Genomic DNA, 17,786 nt, shown 5'->3' on the forward strand with positions numbered 1-17,786 from the left:
ATGGAAGAGAAGGAGGAGGAGGAGATCTGAATGAAGCAGATGCTTAAGGGCAGGTTTTAACACCCCCCCCCCCCCTTGCTCCCCACACACACACACACACACACACACACACACACACACACACACACACACACAGACACACACTTTTTCCTCCCCTTCACTCCCTCTTCCTCTCTCTCCCATGATGAATCAGCTGTCACTCAGGCACCAGTCCAATCTACTGATAATGAGAACTGCATCAACACCCTCTCGCCTCTCTTCCTCCCTCTTTCTCTTTCTCTCAATCTCTTTTTACTCACACACACACACACACACACACACACACACGCTAACTAAATCATCCATCCTCCTCTCTCCATATTTCACACAAACACACACACACAGACACGTGTGCGCGCCACATTCACATAAACTCATTCATCTCTCCCTCACCCATCCGTCTTATGATTCTCCTCCCCTCTTTTTTCCTTCCTCCCTCCCTCTCCCTCTTTTCTCTCCCTCCCTCCCTCCCTTCCTCCTCCTCCTCCTCCTCCTCCTCTGTGCTCACTGAGCTGAGCAGTCAGTGGTGGGACTGAGGCAAAGGAGGGAGGATAAAGCAAGAATAGAGACAGAAAAGAGAACAGAGGCACAGAAAAACAGATCATTATACAGCAAACGAGCAAGAGGCCGCTGAATGAATAACAAGGAAGGGATTACAAAGCGCGGGACTATAAAAAGGAGAGAACGCCGGCTGAAGACTCTCTCTCTCTCTCTCTACTCTCTCTTTCTCTGACTCCCCCCCCTCTTTCTATCCTTCCTGTCACCCTCCCAACTCTCTCAGAGGCTCTCGCTCCCAGGCGATCTCCTCAGTAAAAGATGGCATGAGCACACTGTCACCCATCATCAGCTTGTGGAGCTTGTTTTTTTTTCCTCCTCTCTCCTCGTTTTCTCTCTTTTTGTCACTTTTTCCTCCGTCTCTTCTTCCTCTCTGTCCTCCTCTGATCCCCCCACCTCTTTGCTCTACACGGGGGTTCAGTCCAGAAGGGTGAAGAGGAGGGGAGGGAGGTAGACAGAAGCTGACCTCTCCCCCCCCCTCCTCCCTCCTCGCACCCGCAGGGCCCAGAGAGAGCCGGAGCAAGGAGCCGTCTGATGACTTACACCAACAACGAGCTCCTTAACCCGGCCGACCGCAGCCCCAGCCCCCCTGCCTGCCCCCTTCCCTGCCTCCTGCAACCCTTCTTCTCTGAGTCAGCGGAGGACTGATCCAGGACCATGTTTGGATTAAAGACTCCACACTTCTACCTCCCAGGTAAGACCATTTTTATTCAGTATTTCATCTTTCTGTGGACGCTCTGTGCTGGCATTCCTTCCGCATCAAACTGTAGGCTGGTCACATGGCTGCAGAGTGAATTTCCCTTTCATTCAATCATTCTCTCAAGGCATAATTAATAGCTGGAGTGATGTCACATTGATTTACTGTCTTCTGCCAGGTAAGGAGAGTTACCCTGAGCTTCTGTTATAGTCGCTGATACCGCAGCCACTGTGAGGAAGAATATTTTTGTTATTAAATTCATCATTTTGAAAGATTTCCCAGCAACTGTTATTGTTGTATTAATATTTCTGTCAGGATTTTTTTTCTTTTCTCAGTCAAAATACCATTTGCTCTCAGTGTTGATCCAAAGATATACTGCATGCCTTTAGCTCTGTATTTTCTTTTTGCTACCATTGTGAAAGTTATATCTACAGTTTTCTATAGCGTGGACTACAGTATCTGTGCACGACCTTTAATTGTTTTTTTATTGTTTATTTTATTGCTAAGTTGTTGCTATGCTCTGTTGTTGCTATGGATCTTTTGTTAGTTTAAGGCCTGATTGAATGAGTTACAGTGGACATAAATGCCATCTTAAAACAAAATGAAACAGACCTGAAACGATTACTGTAATTGATTAGTCGATCCACAGAATTTTTTTTTGGCAACTATTTTGATAGTCGGTTAATCGTTGAAGTGATTGCGAAGTATTCTTTGTTTGCAGCTTCTCGTATGTGAATATTTGCTGGTATAGTCTTCTATTTTCAATATCAAGCTGAATATTTTGGTCTGTTTTGTCCGACAAAACAATCTATTTGAATACATCAACTTGAGCTTTGGGAAATTGTGAAGGGCATTCTTTTTCTGTTTTCTGACATTTTATTATTTGAACAAGAAAATAACCGACTGTTCAATATTAAAGAAAAGTTAGGTGCGGCCCTAAAATGAAATAATTGCAGGGTGTCAGTTCTTCTCTGCTTGTGGTTTGTCTCTCCACTGCTTCCTATTAGCCAAACAGCCTGAACATCTATTGTCCGTAGTCTTCCGGGCAACTGTGTGATATACAAGAGAGTGTGTCCAGTGTCAGGTGAGGAGACAGGTGTGAGGTTACCTGAGAAAGGTGCTTAAACATGCCTGACGGCAGGATGACAGAACAACACCGAAAAGAGAAAGGAGGGAGGAGGCAGAGGTCAGTGAAAAGGCAGAGTGAAGGAGGGAATATCAATGTAGAGTGCATGTGTGTGTGCAAACTGGGATTTTGTTCATTTACGCAGTAAAGGAAATGAAACGAATGATAATGTCTGAAACAGAAGACTTCTCTGGCGGGAAGGCAGACGTGTCTTTCCCCCCGACCCCTAACCTTGATCTCTGACCTGTCAGTTGTCTGGGTCAGACGGTGGTCAATGATTAAAAACCCTGCTGTGGCAAAAGGTGAAAAGTGGGAGAGGGAGGGGTTGATCAGATAGAGAGAGAGAGAGAGAGAGAGAGAGAGAAGCAGGGAGGGAGGGAGGGACTGATGGGGGGGAATGAGAGGGCGGAGGGCAGATTAAACAATGTTCTTTGCCTTGTGAATCTTTCATGCTGGTTTTTGAATTATACATCTGCTTTCATAAATGATTGAATCAGAGTGATTATGTGGTGCTTTGTCATTGTTTGTATATTTGTGTGTGTGTGTGTTTTCTATCAGCGCGTGCATGTGAACGAGAGTGGAAAAAGAAGAAAATCTCTCCAGGAAGCAACAACCCTCCCCCTCCACTCCACCCCCCTCTTCCATCCTCCCCCCCTCCACTCTTGCTTTCATCCTCTTTTTTCAGTTTCCTACGTCTCGCTTAATGTCTGTGTAGTGTGTGTACTTTTGAACGTTTGTGTGAGTGTGTGTGTGTGTGTGTGTGTGTGTGAACTTGATTGTGTTTTTGTCCATGTGTGTAAATGGGTTTTTGTCATAGCTGGCACCTTCATATGTATCTGTGTGTGTGTGTGTGTGTGTGTGTGTGTGTGTGTGTGTGTGTGTGCTCTCATCATTCACACACTGGAAGATGCCCCAGCCCCCCTCCTGGTCCTAACTGCCGTTGCTGTGGAGACAGTGTCAGCCACACGCTCGCTCCTCAATGATCATTTGACAATGTAGGGGGTGAGGGGTAAAGGATGTGTGTGTGTGTGTGTGTGTGATGAAGAGCGATTACTGTGTGATTAGTCAGGGCAGAAGGAGTGGAGCAGAGTAAGGATGAGACAGGAATGGAGATTAGAGGCAACAATAGAAAATCAGGTTAATGATACATATTATCTATATACAATCTTTCATAAAACCATCAACGGGAGAAGAAAAAAAGAAAGTGTGAGATAGGAGACATGACAGAAAGAGAGGGTGTGTGTGTGTGTGTGTGTGTGTGTGTGTGTGTGTGTGTGCTACATTCACGCGTTGTTACCCAGAGCACACCATGACCTTAACATGGTATCATAAGGAAAAGAAAGTGGCATTTTGCTATCTCCCACTCTCTGGACCCCCTGGTGATGTGCGCCACACACATTACAGCAGTTTACTGTTTTCCCTCAGCGACTTGTCAGTAGATCGCAATTCAAATGCCTTTTCAAAAATGTTATATTTTAAAATTGGAGCATATTCCCAGGAGAAGGTGCATCAAGGCTGCTGGGACTTTGCAAGTCATGAAATAAACAAAACCATCTTTTTTTTTACTATGTTTAAAAGATAAGGCTAGTGATATTCTGCATTTTTCTTGTTCTCAACAAATCCCATGAAACGACCACAAAACCAACATCGTGTTAGTCTGTCTCTCGGTACTTTTTCCACTTCCTTACCTTGTGTGTAGCTCTCGGCCCAGTGCCTATTTGTTACTGAAGATGTAAGTCTTTAAAAGGGGTCACACATATATACTTTCTTGTTTAAGAATTCTTAAGTAATTTACTAAAACAGCTGGGCACTGTAGTTTTTAACACGTTACTTAAAAAGGTATGTATGTAGGATATAGGCTAAGTGTTTTGAATTGAATTATTTATATCTTTAAGGCTTTAACTACACAAAGAATACTTGTTAAAAGAATCAATTCATTGTCGTTTTTTGTCTTTTCATGGGATTCTTTGGCAATAAGAAAAATAAAGAATATCACCAGATTTATCCTTTAACATTGTGTGCAGAGGCCCAGCAGATAATTCACCTCCAGTTCTCACAATGTCACCGGGTCAAACTCGGCTTAGAGGTCTGCGTGAAGAATGGACACACACACACACTCTGTGACATTTGGGTTTCTGTCCATGTCTGCATTCACTCACGTGCGCACACACATTATCCACGGCGAGTCAATAGAAAGCCGGGTTGTTGACGTGTGTATTAGCCTGCCATATTTATTGGCTACTGTGGTATTTTCAGGGGTTGGGCAGCTCTGTTCGACTTGACCTCTGCATTGATTTCCATGATATGTGTTAGAGCTACAAGGACACTGTGGCTTGTGATTTATGGCAGATGTCACATGAACGTACACACACACACACACACACACACACACACACACACACACACACTCACTCAGCCTCAGGCTGCTGTACTGTGAGCGTGGCATTTGATAACTTCACTCGAAATATTTTCCCTGTATTGTACAGCAGCAGAAGTTCTACAAACACAGATAAACACTAATTTCTCAGACTGAAGAAGAGTAATGATTTCAACAGACTTACAAAATGCTCGTGAACGTTGTGGTGGTGATAGAGACTGTCTTTCCATCCAGGGAGCTGCTGGAGTGTCATTGTGCAAAAGGGAGGAAGACAAAATAGAGTTCAGAAGAGCAGAAAATAATTAATGAAAAACAAGAAAAGATTATGTATAGCTCAAGTTTGGCTTGTTTTGTGCTACAGACAGACTAAAACTAGTCCTGAGAGCCTGTAACAATAGACTGACGATACCTCAGTGTGGATCAGTATTCCTTCATGTAACTCTCCTGCTTCTCAATTTCTTTCTTTTTTTTCTGCTTCTGTCTAATTTCTTACCTCCTTGTTTTTCATTTTACCTTGGTTAAGATGCCAGGTGGGCTCTGTGCTGTGCTGGAGCCAGAATCCAATCTCTGCTTCCTGAGTCTTTCTTTTAAGTAGGACACGAGGTGTTGTGTGTATACATGTATATGTTTTTAGTGGGTGGAGAAGCTGCTGGCACGCACACACGTGTGTGTGTGTGTGTTTGGCCGTATGTGGAGACAGTCTTTGTGTATTCGTGCAGGGGGCTGAGATGGGTGCTGCCTCAAAGGAAGCTGCTGTCAGGCTCCCTTGTGCTGTTAATTGTGTGTGTGTGTGTGTGTGTCTGCATCTTTGTGTGCAACCGTGTGCATGTTTGTGCTCACTAGCGTGTGCCGATGAAAACAGGGTCGCGGTGCTCCACCTCAAGGGCGCTGTTATTAATGAGATGAATAAAAGACCATGACAACAGCTTGATAACACAGAGGAGATAAAAACCACACACACACACACACACACACACACACACACACACACACACAAACATCATGTGGGAGCTGGGCGACTTTCTCTTGCCAAGAAAAAAAAACACAAGAATAAAAGTGCAAAACAACCATAATCTATTTTTTATGTTTCCTATCCTCCAGAGACAGTGGAAATAAACCAGAAGACGGGGTGTAAAAGAAAAGGAATGAATAAAACAACGTGTTTGGTAATGTCTCAACCAGAAAACAAACAAGTGAGCAAGTAAGCAAGCCACCCTAATTGGTCAAAGAGCTGGTGTCACTAATGAGCTCTTAATTAACTGAGGACTCACTTAAAGCACATGCACACCCAGCAACAGCAACACACACACACACACACACGCTCATACAGGCAAACATGCCTGCTCTGTGATGTTTACATTCATTTAAAACAAGCAAAAAGCTTTGATGTGAGATCTCACATGCAAGCACACATTTGCACAACACACACACACACACACACACACACACAAACACACACACACACACACACACACACACACAACACACACATGCAGCCTGCCTGCTCACTGAACTGGGGAGATTGGGATAAATGCCAGCAGATTTTGACCCGAGGTGATAACGACAACTCCTGGAAGCTCACACACGTACATGCACACATATTGCAGAGCAGGCAGACACACACAAACACACACAGACATGATGTGCTCAAAGTACACACATACACCAACACGCAGAGTAAAACTGTAATAAGCAGCGCTGTGTATGATAACGAGCAGATGGCAGGAGGATTAGCCAAATGAAAATACAGCCGCTAAAATTTGCCGGCATTAATTTCTTTTACAGGGAGGTGGACTCCTTAACTCACACATAAACACACACACACACAGGCAAACACGTAAATATCTACAGGGCTGAGTTAAACAGGGAGAGAGAGAGAGAGAGAGAGAGAGAGAGAGAGAGAGAGAGAGAGAGAGAGAGAAAGAGAATAGTCACATACTCAGTCCTCTGCCCCCGCTGGTCCTGCACCATCTGCATGTTCATGGACCATGTCAAAACATAATTGATTGAATGTGTCAGTGTGTGCGTATGTGTGTATCCAGTGTGTGAGTGTGTGTGTGTGTGTGTGTGTGTGTGTGTGTGTGTGTGTGTGTAGGGAGGGGCCTCTACAGAGAGCAGGTTAACAGCAGTTAGGTGGCAGTTACCGTCAGACAGGGCATGTATGCTTCATAATGCAGATGTGTGTTTGCACATGCCTCGCTTGTGAGGAGCCACAGTGCTCCTGCCGGGAGGGATGTCGTCCTCACACACACACACACACACACACACACACACACAATCAATGATGTCGCTTCACTGAAGAGCCTGTTGATTATGAGCATGGCTCTGTCCGCCACCTAACATAATGTTAGCAGGTTTTCAGTGAACTTGCACATGTGACTGCACACACACACTCACACTCACACACACACACACACACACGCACACACATGCGCGTGCTGGTGGATCTTGTTCTCAACACAAGCAGGCAGCACAAACACAGTCTTTACTTTAAAGGGTTACTTCACCCAAATCTCAAAAAGGTCCCGTTCCTCTAGCATTATCAAGCCATACATATATTTTTCCATTTTTTGAGGTACAATTTCCTGAGTTTTTAGCTGTCACTCCAATACAATGGAGGTGAATTTTGTATGTAGAGGAAAGCCTTGTGATTCATGAGGTGAATGCATCTTAAATGCAGGTTAAAACACAGCACAGTTTTTAATGATAATCAACAGAAACGTTTATTACGTGATTGTGCACAAAACAGAGGAGACGTGAAGAGAAGTGTTTATATGACCAACACTTGATCTAACGCCAGACAGATCCATTTATTTGGGGTATTGAACCTATTGATTGATATTTCTAATGTCATCTTTTAAACGCTTTGACCACATTAAACAAAATCCCATTCACTTTGTAACAGATTTGCAGTGGTGGATGGCTCATAAAATTCTACTGGCAGGGATTAGGGTGAACTGACCCTTTAGTTCAGAAATAAACTCAGTGCCAGTCCCATAAAGCATATCACAGCATACAGTTTATGCAGGTACATCTGCAGACAGACTGGAGTCAGACATTTTTTGGACAGCAAGTGGCACAAAGAGACAGAAACATACGATTAACAAATCAGTAAGCTGTCAGATATGTTCCCACATTCTGTTGCACACATATGTACCCTGTGACACACACACATGCACACACACACACACGGTTACAGGGCACGTGTTTGCTCATGTGTGATCTCTCGCCACCTTGTTCTGCTTCTGACTGTATTTGCATAATCTGCATAATGATGCCAGCTTTAATTGCCCACGCCCAGGTAAGGGATCATGTGGTTAAGTGGGAGATCATAATTATGTAAATAATTGGCCTGACCACAGCAAGCTGCTGCTCTGCCACCCATCTGGAGAGAGAGAGAGAGAGAGAGAGAGAGAGAGAGAGAGAGAGAGAGAGAGAGAGAGAGAGAGAGAGAGAGAGGAGGAGGAGGAGAAACATTATGAGAGAGAGAGGACACAAATGGAGGCGAGAAAGAGGGGAAAGAGAAGGATAAGAGGGGCTGAGGGATGAACGTTTGAGAGGAAGGTGGAGGAAAGAACATATGGGAGGAGTGATGGCTGAGGGTATAAGTAAGAGGAGGAGAATAAGAAAAAAAGAGGAAACGTAAAGAGCAAAGAGGCTGAAAGAAGAAATGTACGATTGTCTGCATTTGTAATCTGTTGAAGAGTTCACCCACACGTTCTTGATCTTGTCTGTTTTAATGTGATGCTTGATTTAGTTCCCTCTTTTGTAGTTTGTCCCTGAGAGAAAGTCGCATCTTCAGCTCTAGAAAACCACAAACATGAACACACAGGAATTTAAAAAATGAAGACAGGGGTTTCATGCACATAAAAAACACTGAAAATATTCATTATTACCAGAACCAACGATGAGTTGATCCTACTAACAAGCATTGTCTCTGCAGACTTGATGTAGCTTATTCCTCTGTGCCATAAAGCTCCACTGTTGTCCATCAACTATTAAAAACACATCAGTGAGCCACACCGTGGCACTGGGTAACTCGTTCCTTAATGAACATGAGCAAGTTTATTTTGAGTTGATCTCACATACACCACTCTGCTGCTGTGAACACTCACTAGAGCGAGAAATGTTTATTAATCTGTAGCTGAAAATAGACCAACAATTGACTCCTGTTTAAGTAACACTTGCTGAAAGATACAGTGTCAAGTATTGAGAGACTGACAGGGTTTGTTTTTTTCATGGGAATTGTCGACAATAAGGAACACATAGAATAATGCCAGCCTTTTCCTCTGGGTGGTGGTGGTCTGAAAGACCCCCTCCCTCCATTGAGGTGCCTGTGAGCGAGGCCTTTAACATGCCAACTGCTCGGTGGCCATCAGGACAGACTGGGGTTGTTGTAACTGGCTGTGAATGTGTGTGAATGTTTGAGTGTGATCAGAGCAAACTTAGCAATAAAATACTCCAAATTAGACCTAAAAGTAAATTAGATAAAGTAACAACAACATAGAAAAGATTTACATTATATCCAAAAAACGATTTACGTTCCAAAAAAACATGTAAACTTTCATAAACTGAACAGGCTCTATGAGATATGATCAAAAGCTCCAGTATAACTACTAAATGGACTCTGAGGTGAGAGTGTTTTGTCAACTGCTGTTTCCAAGGTCAAGACGTCCTTAAAAAAAAATCAAACTTTAAACACACATAAAGTTAACAACTGAACAAATATTATGTCTGTGAGGACCTTAAATTGACAACATTTACTTTCTGACCCTTAAACTAAACCATGAACTTCACCTATAACCTTAAATCTTTACAAAGTGTCCGCCTCAAGACATCAGATCCAGTGAAATGTCTTTATTTTGGGAGATTAAAGAAGTGTAGCAGTTACCGAAACACACACCACATGCACACACACACACACACACACACACACACACACACACAGACACGCACACACACACACACGCCTGCCACTGTATCCGCTGCACAGATGGTAAAGGCAGCAGCCCCTTCACACAGACAAAGGGAAGGTAATTCTCTCTGCAGGACGTGAACAGAGCTGGAGCTGGAAAAGAGCAGCACACATCAACACTCCCCTCCCCGTTTTCCTCGTCTCAGCCCCGGGCCAACAAACATCACAGGGGTAAACTGACAATGTGTGTGCGCGCGCGTGTGTTTGTGTGTGCACGCTGCCGAAATAGGCTTGAGGAGGAGAGACGGGAAAAATAAGAGAAGAGGGGAGAAAATGAGAGAGAGATAAAATGAAAAAGAGAGGGAGAGTGTAGAGAGGGAGGAGGTAATAAACAGGATTAGTGCTTATCTTTACAGCACTGTGTGTGTGTGTGTGTGTGTGTGTGTGTGTGTGACTTTGTGTGTTTTTTTGCCTGAGGACAGAGTGACTGACTCCAGCATTACCTTTGCCAATGTGTCTCCATCCCCAGGTATCTCTTCTCTCTGGACTCCCTCTGCTTTGTGTGTGCTGGTACACAATGTACTCTATATGTGTGTGTGTGTGTGTGTGTGTGTGTGTGTGTGTGTGTGTGTGTGGGCATGCACGCGCCTTTATTACAACCACCAGCTAGTCACTCTGGCTGTAGTCTGTGTACTTTGAGGGTGTGAGTTTATGTGAATGCAGAGGTGAAAGTAAATACATGTACTGCACTGTTTGGTGATACAGAAGTGATTCTGTTCTGTTCTGTGTGTGTTTGTGTGTGTGTGTGTGTTTGTGAACGCTGTTTTGCATGGTGATTGTGAACACACAACTGTACAGTATATGTGTGTCTGTGCAGCTGCCTGAGGATAAAGAGTGTGTTCACCTCCTCGTTGCCTCTGCAGTTTGTCTTCACTGTCTGAATTGCCAATAAATCTTGCTACAGTGTGTGTGTGTGTGTGTGTGTGTGTGTGTGTGTGTGTGTGTGTGTGTGTGTGCGTGTGTGTATGCACATGTACGTGTGTGTGTGAATGCTCAGAAGGTGGGTTTAGTTGCCATTATAATGCTTGTCCAGCCGCGTAGTGCCATTGTATGTGACAGTGTTTCTGTTTGTAATCTCCTACCTGACCAGAGCTAACAGGGTGCTACAGCGTCTCACTTTCACTGGATGGGGAAGGAGGAATACATTTAAATAATCAGCGGTTTGGGTTCATGGCTGATATTATGCCTCGCTGCTTTTGTAAATGAGCATCTGTGTGCGCGTGCGATTAGAGTGTGTGTGTGTGTGTGTGTGTGTTTACGTGCCAGCAATCTGTTTTTAAAGACATCTGTGGATGTCTTGGTGAATTGTTCTTGTAGCAGTGTCCCCAGCATTGTACTCATCTTCACCAGAGATGAATAGACAGAGAGCGAGAAAGCAGGAGACAAACTGTGCATGCGCTTGACTGTTTGTGTGTGGCTGCGTCTGCATATAAATGTGTGTATGCTTGCGTGTGTGATGGATAGAGGGCTTTATGAGAGAGGAATAGGCTAATGACCAGGTCTCCAGAGGCAGTAAGATTCCTGGAGCTATTACTGCTGGAGTTCATAATGGCCTCTGTGCTTGGCCTCTTTTACACGCTGCTTAATGGGGGATCCTACAGTCCACCGCCAAGTATAACCCACCCGGAGAACACACACACACACACACACACACACACACACACACACACACACACACACACCGCTGTGTGCTTTGACCCCGTCACTGCACACAAACACACACAGAGCAGCACATATTCGATCAGGTTTATCTCCTCTTTCATGCACCTGCAGTTGTACACACACAGGCTCATGTGTACATTTTACAGTTTATCTTCCTCTCAAATACACACACACACACACACACACACACACACACACACACACACACACACACACACACACACACACACACACACACTCACTATACAACCTGTATAGGTCACAAAGGATGGAGGTGAGACACCCACCTCAGAGAAAACTGAGAGTGTCTGCCTGCAGTGCACAGCCAAACCATAAATCATGTCAGGCTGCACTAGTCTCTGCAGACACACACACACACACACACACACACACACACACACACAGTTCTCGTTCTCTCCCCCTCTTTTCTCTTGTGTAGGTTTGAGTACAAGAGAGGGGGATTTGGGGATTATAGGGGAGCCTCACTTTTTTCTTTTCTTTTTCGTTGCTTCCTTCAGTACTTGTTGTTTCCATAGAGGGAAAAGCAGGGAAGTAGGGGGCCGTTAATCTGTGTGTGTGCATGTGTGAGTGTGTCTATTAGGGTGTATGCGTGCCAGTTTGTGTTTATGCATGCTTGTGTGTGTGTGTGTGTGTGTGTGTGTGTGTGCGTCTTTCATCACTGAATGGATCTCAGGGAAAGACTTGAAGGAGACAGTCTATTCATTGAGGAAAACATCAAGGCTGTTTGGTGTTACTGTGTGTCTGGCATCTTAGAAATGCGAGAGGAAAGAGAGAGAGAGGGGTGGGGGGGTGGATAAAAAGTGAGAGGGAGGAGGAGGATGGACAAGGTAGAAATCTGCACTCGGAAGCGCAAATCGATGCAAAACAGCTGTTAAATAGCTGCAAAGTGGAGCAGCTGCTTGGGAGACGAGGAGAGAGGGATGGGGAGATGAAGGGATGAAGGGGCAGAGAGGGAGAGAGAGAGAGAGGGAGAGAGAGAGAGAGGCCCAGGGGAGATGTGGAAATATTAGACTAAATGAAGCAGGCTCATATCGTATGATGACAGATGACTGTTAATAAACATGTTTATAACTTCATACTTCACTACATCATTTATTATATAAATATTTGGAGAGATTTGATGTTAAAAAAAAAAAGAATAATGAAAATACTAACTTGTTTCTTGTCAAATTATTATATTAACTGAAGGACGCAGGCTACAGTTTTAGCATTAAAACTGAGGATTGATGGATCAACGTGTAATCTAAAAGGTGTCGCTCGTGTTTTTCGCATCTTTCAGCTCATTGTTTCGCTTTTACAGTCGGCAGCTTCAGGGTTTTGGTCTCTCAGCTCTCATCGTTTCCATCCGCAGCTGTTTCAAGTGAAGAAGCTCCGATAAATCCAGCAGCTAGTTGGTGAATACAGTGGAGCATTCAGCAGCTATAGAACCAGGTATTTGATTTCAGGAGTCGGTGGAGACGATAATATGTCAGTTTTGTGTTTACAGCTGGTTGCATTGCCCCCAAGTGGCCAAAAAAGAAAATCAATGAATGCAGCTTTACGTTAAGTTAAGTTACAGTTACACCTTTGAAGTACTGTACATGAGTATATCCCGGAGACGTCATACTTCCTCCATTTATCCAATGGCTGAATATATACAGTTCCTTTGCATATTAAGTTTTTACTTGCTAAAAATACAAACAGCTGCTCCACCTGGACCACCTGCAACATTAAAACACTTTGCTTAAGCAAAGATTTGAATATTTTTTCCCCTGATGATGATAGTATTAGTATCATCATTATTATTAGTAGAGGCAGTAGAGTAGTAGTTATTGTCAGCAGCGGATCAATACTTGCAGTATCATTATGATCACTTCAATTAGCTTGTTAGGGCTCCTCTGTGCTGTGCCAGTGTCCACAGCAGGAGGAGCTGACTGGAACAGATCTGATTGTCTCTCCAGTGGACAGTAAACGTGTCCAGGCTGTGAGGTATCAGCAGTCTGGGGCCACATCTTCCTTCTCTCCATCCCTCCGTCTCTCCAGGGAGCTTCAGTGGAGCAGGTGCTCGCCCTCCTCCTCCTCCTCCTCCCTCCCTCCCTGCCTCTCATACCCCGCCTCCCTCTCTCTCTCTCTCTCTCTCTCTCTCTCTCTCTCTCTCTCTCTCTCTCTCTCTCTCCCCCTGAGGACAGTTAACGTGTTGTCCTTCCCACATCAGCACATCGGTGTGTGTCGAACTGGTATCGGGGAGATCTCACAGTATATCGCTGCACACATCATTTATCTACCTTTTAGGATGCGCAGAAACCGAGGACTCTCTTCTCTTTGTTGAGGCGGTAAGTTGTCTGTTTTCTGTTGTTTTAGTACAAAACGTCTCATGGTTTGCTTTTGTTGTAGCCCGGAGTGAATAATAAGGTATTTCATTCAGGCGTCTATACAGCTTTTAAAGTTATCATGGGGTTGAACTGTTAAATTATTGCTTGGATATCTGTCTGTGGCGCCGAGGGGCGACTTTATCTAATGACCTTATGGCTTTCTTTTTTTTAAAAACCCTACAATATCTTATTTCTACTAACAATGACTGTATCTAGGCTACTTTGTGGTTTTTTTTTATTTCTGTGTTGCGGGAGCTGTTTGGCTTTGATGTGTGTGGGCAGTTCTATCCTCACTTTGTACATTTGATGTTTTTTGTGTGTATCTACCTCAAACAGTTGGAGGAAGTGAAATTCCGTTTTCATTCGAGGTTATTTTTAGATGAACTGCAGCGGACTTAAACGCTGAAAGTGTGCAGTGTGTGATTGAATCAGTATGCAATGTGTAATCAGACAAACTGGTTGAGCTTGACGGACAGTGTGAAGACAGCAGTAGAAAACAGCTTCTGGTTTCCACTGTCAAAATAAATCGTTGTTAGCGTGGATCACAATGATTTATAATGGGACCAAATATTGCATTGCAAAGATAATCCAAACACAAGAGAATAGTTACTTATTTCTATTTTAATTAGTTTAACAGTATACAACTTCATATAGGGAACATTACATGCTCTTATTTTGAAGCTGGAATCCTCCACTTCCTGTTTGGTGTTGTTAACAGTGCCTGTCTTGACGCAGCCGCAGAAGGTGAGGCTTGTAAAGGTGTTTGTGGTTCCTCTGTTGGGACTGTGTTATCTTTCTTGTCAAACTTGTCGGTGATCAAACACCGCTCCTGTTTGCTCCTGGTAAACTTAACGGACAGGAAGACAGACCTGAAACACAGCACTGTGTCACGCAGCAGCGTCCTTGTGATGGTGTGTGTCACACAGCACCCATGGGAGTTCAGAGGAGTCGCTCTTTAATCCGGGACCTTTAACAGCGACTGTATTGTTTGGCTGAGATAGATGCCGCCGGGCGCATTAGCAGCAGTCAAGCGGATCACGTCGCTTTTGTGTGTGTACACAGCCCGCAGGTGGAGTTCAACACACACACACACACACACACACACACACACACACGGCCCATGCGCCATGTGCTGCTGCTGACCTGCCGTAGACCAGCTGCTCAGCAGGGGTTACTGAGTAAACCTCCAATCTCTTTAATTACCTCCGTCTCATACAGATCATGTAAACCGAGGCTCCACCTCTCACGCACTGCCCACAGCTTCAGGTTCACCTCAGTGTTTTTAATTCTTTAAATGATCAAAACTATGTTTATATGATACTACATGCATTAGTAAATGAATTGTTAAGTTAAGAAAGAAGTAGAATATTCCTCTACAGTGTGTTTTTGGCACTTTTTTGGTGGTATGTATCTAATTAACTGATCCTACTTAGTGACTCTGACTTAAGTCTCATTAGAGCTGAAACTTTGCAACAGACAATTAATCAGAAAATGAATAGGCAACTATTTCTATAATGTATAATTGATTGACGAGTTCCAGCCTCTTAAATATGAGAATATGCTGCTTTTCTATGTTTTTATGTCATTGTAAATTCAATATATTATGACCTGGATTTGGTTTTGGACTGTTGAGAATGTCACCCGGAGGGACCTGGGAAACTGTGATGAACATTTTTCTCTTATTTCGTCATGCTCAGTTGACCAATAGATTAATTTATTAACCCAGAAAATAATACTTTCTTGACCTTGGAAACAGCATTTGAGTAAACAATATCACCAAAGGGGCCATTTAGTATCAGTTCTGGAGCTTCATATCACATGATCTTCATCAGCAAGATGGAGTTTGCCCATTTGTCATGGAATTATAAATCGGAAACAACAGTTGAGGAAACCATGTGACCACAAGGGCCATTTCAGTCATTTCAGTATTCGTGGATAATAAAAGTGTGACGGACGAGTCCAACAGGGAGACACAAAGTTTCAGTCACAAGAACCAACATCAGACATACAACTGACAGCCAAAAGTCAGGTATACAGGCTGACGCAGAGCACAGAGGTGATCACAGGAATAAATCAGCTGCCGCGGCTGCTTTTCTCATTGCTCCAGCCCAGTCTGCACAGTGATAACAAATGAGGAAATAATCCATAAAGTCTGTGAACTTCATGTCCTCGGAGACAGCGGGATCAGCTCCTCTCTGATTTGCGGTCAGAAACCTCACCTTGGGTGCTACTCTTTCAGCACTAACATCGTTGTTTACTACAGCGATAGTGGTTTTGCAGGTCTTCTTTCGGTTTTGCAGCACACACCTCAATTGCACCCTGCACTTTACAAGTAACCAATGCCAGCCTGACAGGCCAGTCTGTGTACATCTGCTAGACTGTTTGTCTTCGTACACCTTTGTGCAGCGAGAACGCCCCCCCCCCCCTACACATGTTTGTTCAGATGGTTGAGGTCTAGCCACCGTGGTGTCGGCACCTGGTGAGAAGAGCCGGCCTCAGGCCAAAAGAGGTGGAACCGTGGCTGTCTACTGTCTGACACAACCCTCTGTATACACCTCCACCACCAACGCTGACACACACACACACACACACACACACACACACACACACACACACACAAACCTGCGGGCAACAGTCAGACGCAGCCAGGCGCCGAAACAAACTGAGACAGAGTAAGATTGGTTTGCCTCAGATTGTTTTATCTCTTTGCATCATCTCCGTATCAGAGAGGCGAGACTGAGGCACACGCTGCAGAAGAGATCGATGACACAGAGGGGAAAAAACAGAAACGCAGCCGGCGTGATGGGGAGAGGCTGTTGAGCGAGTGGTGGGAGACTGAAAAAGAGATAGTGAGGAGGAAATGACAAGGCAAAGGAACGATAACGCGGACGGATAGAGAAAAGCGTAAGGCTCCCAAAACAGCTGCTATTTATATCTTCTTTCTGCATCTGACAGACGGTGACAAGATGCTCGTAGACAAGCACACTGATTAGAGAAATGGAGACGGGGGTCACTGAAAGAGGAAACGTGCCCTGCAGCCAGCAGGAGGTGGAAGTGAAGGCCTGAAGTTCAAGGGAGGAGAGAAGAGAGCCGAACAGAGGAAGATCATTTCCAATGTAGCCATCCACCGTCTTTTCTGACAGCCCACATTTCTGCTCTTAAGCTGTGGCGGTGATAATTTATAGACCTTTCACTAACATCTCAACTCTGTTATGATTGCGCAGTAAACACGGCTGCGCTCCAGCGGACACACTGTTTAATATGAAACAGAGTAATGACTGCTACACTTCCCATACTTTCTCCATTGTTTCTCTTCCTGCTGTGTGCTGCTAATTCTCTGCTCCAGCGTGTCTTTGGATGTTGCTTCCTGTTTGTTTTTTGGTGTTTTTTTTTTGCTGGAGGTGTTGGTTATTACAGTATGTGCTTTTTCTGCTCCATTTATCCCAGGACCATAAATGCGTGCTGGCTGCTTGGTCCCTAGGGGTCACATGCATACGTTTTGTGACGCACACAATGCCTGAATCCTGAGTCAGCTAATTGTGTACGTGCCCGTCTTGGCATGCGTTTACACAGTCGGCTCACATATCTGTGTTTTGGTTGAAGCCATTGTTCTGCCTTGTGTCATTTTTCTGACGTTTATGTTAATTTGCATGCCTATTTCTGTGTTTGGTGAGTGTGTGAGACGCTGGAGTGGGAGAGCGTGTTCGTTGTTTATGGATTGTAAGGAAGTGTTAAGTGTTTCTGTGCGAGCTGCAGAGTGACTGGAGCTAGTAAAGCCATTTAGCAGCCCCTGGAGTAACCCTGGAGACTGCTGTGTTGACGCCACTCTGACTGCTATTACAGACAAGTTTAAGAGGCTGTAAAACATTTGGCGACTTTTCCTCTCTCTCTCTCTCTCTCTCTCTCTCTCTCTCTGGTGTGTGTGTGTGTGTGTGTGTGTGTGTGTGTGTGTGTGTGCTTGTCAGAGGAATTTGAAAAGGTCT

The sequence above is a fragment of the Enoplosus armatus genome, chromosome 6 (assembly GCF_043641665.1).
Source record: "Enoplosus armatus isolate fEnoArm2 chromosome 6, fEnoArm2.hap1, whole genome shotgun sequence".
NCBI classification, from domain to species: Eukaryota; Metazoa; Chordata; class Actinopteri; order Centrarchiformes; family Enoplosidae; genus Enoplosus; species Enoplosus armatus.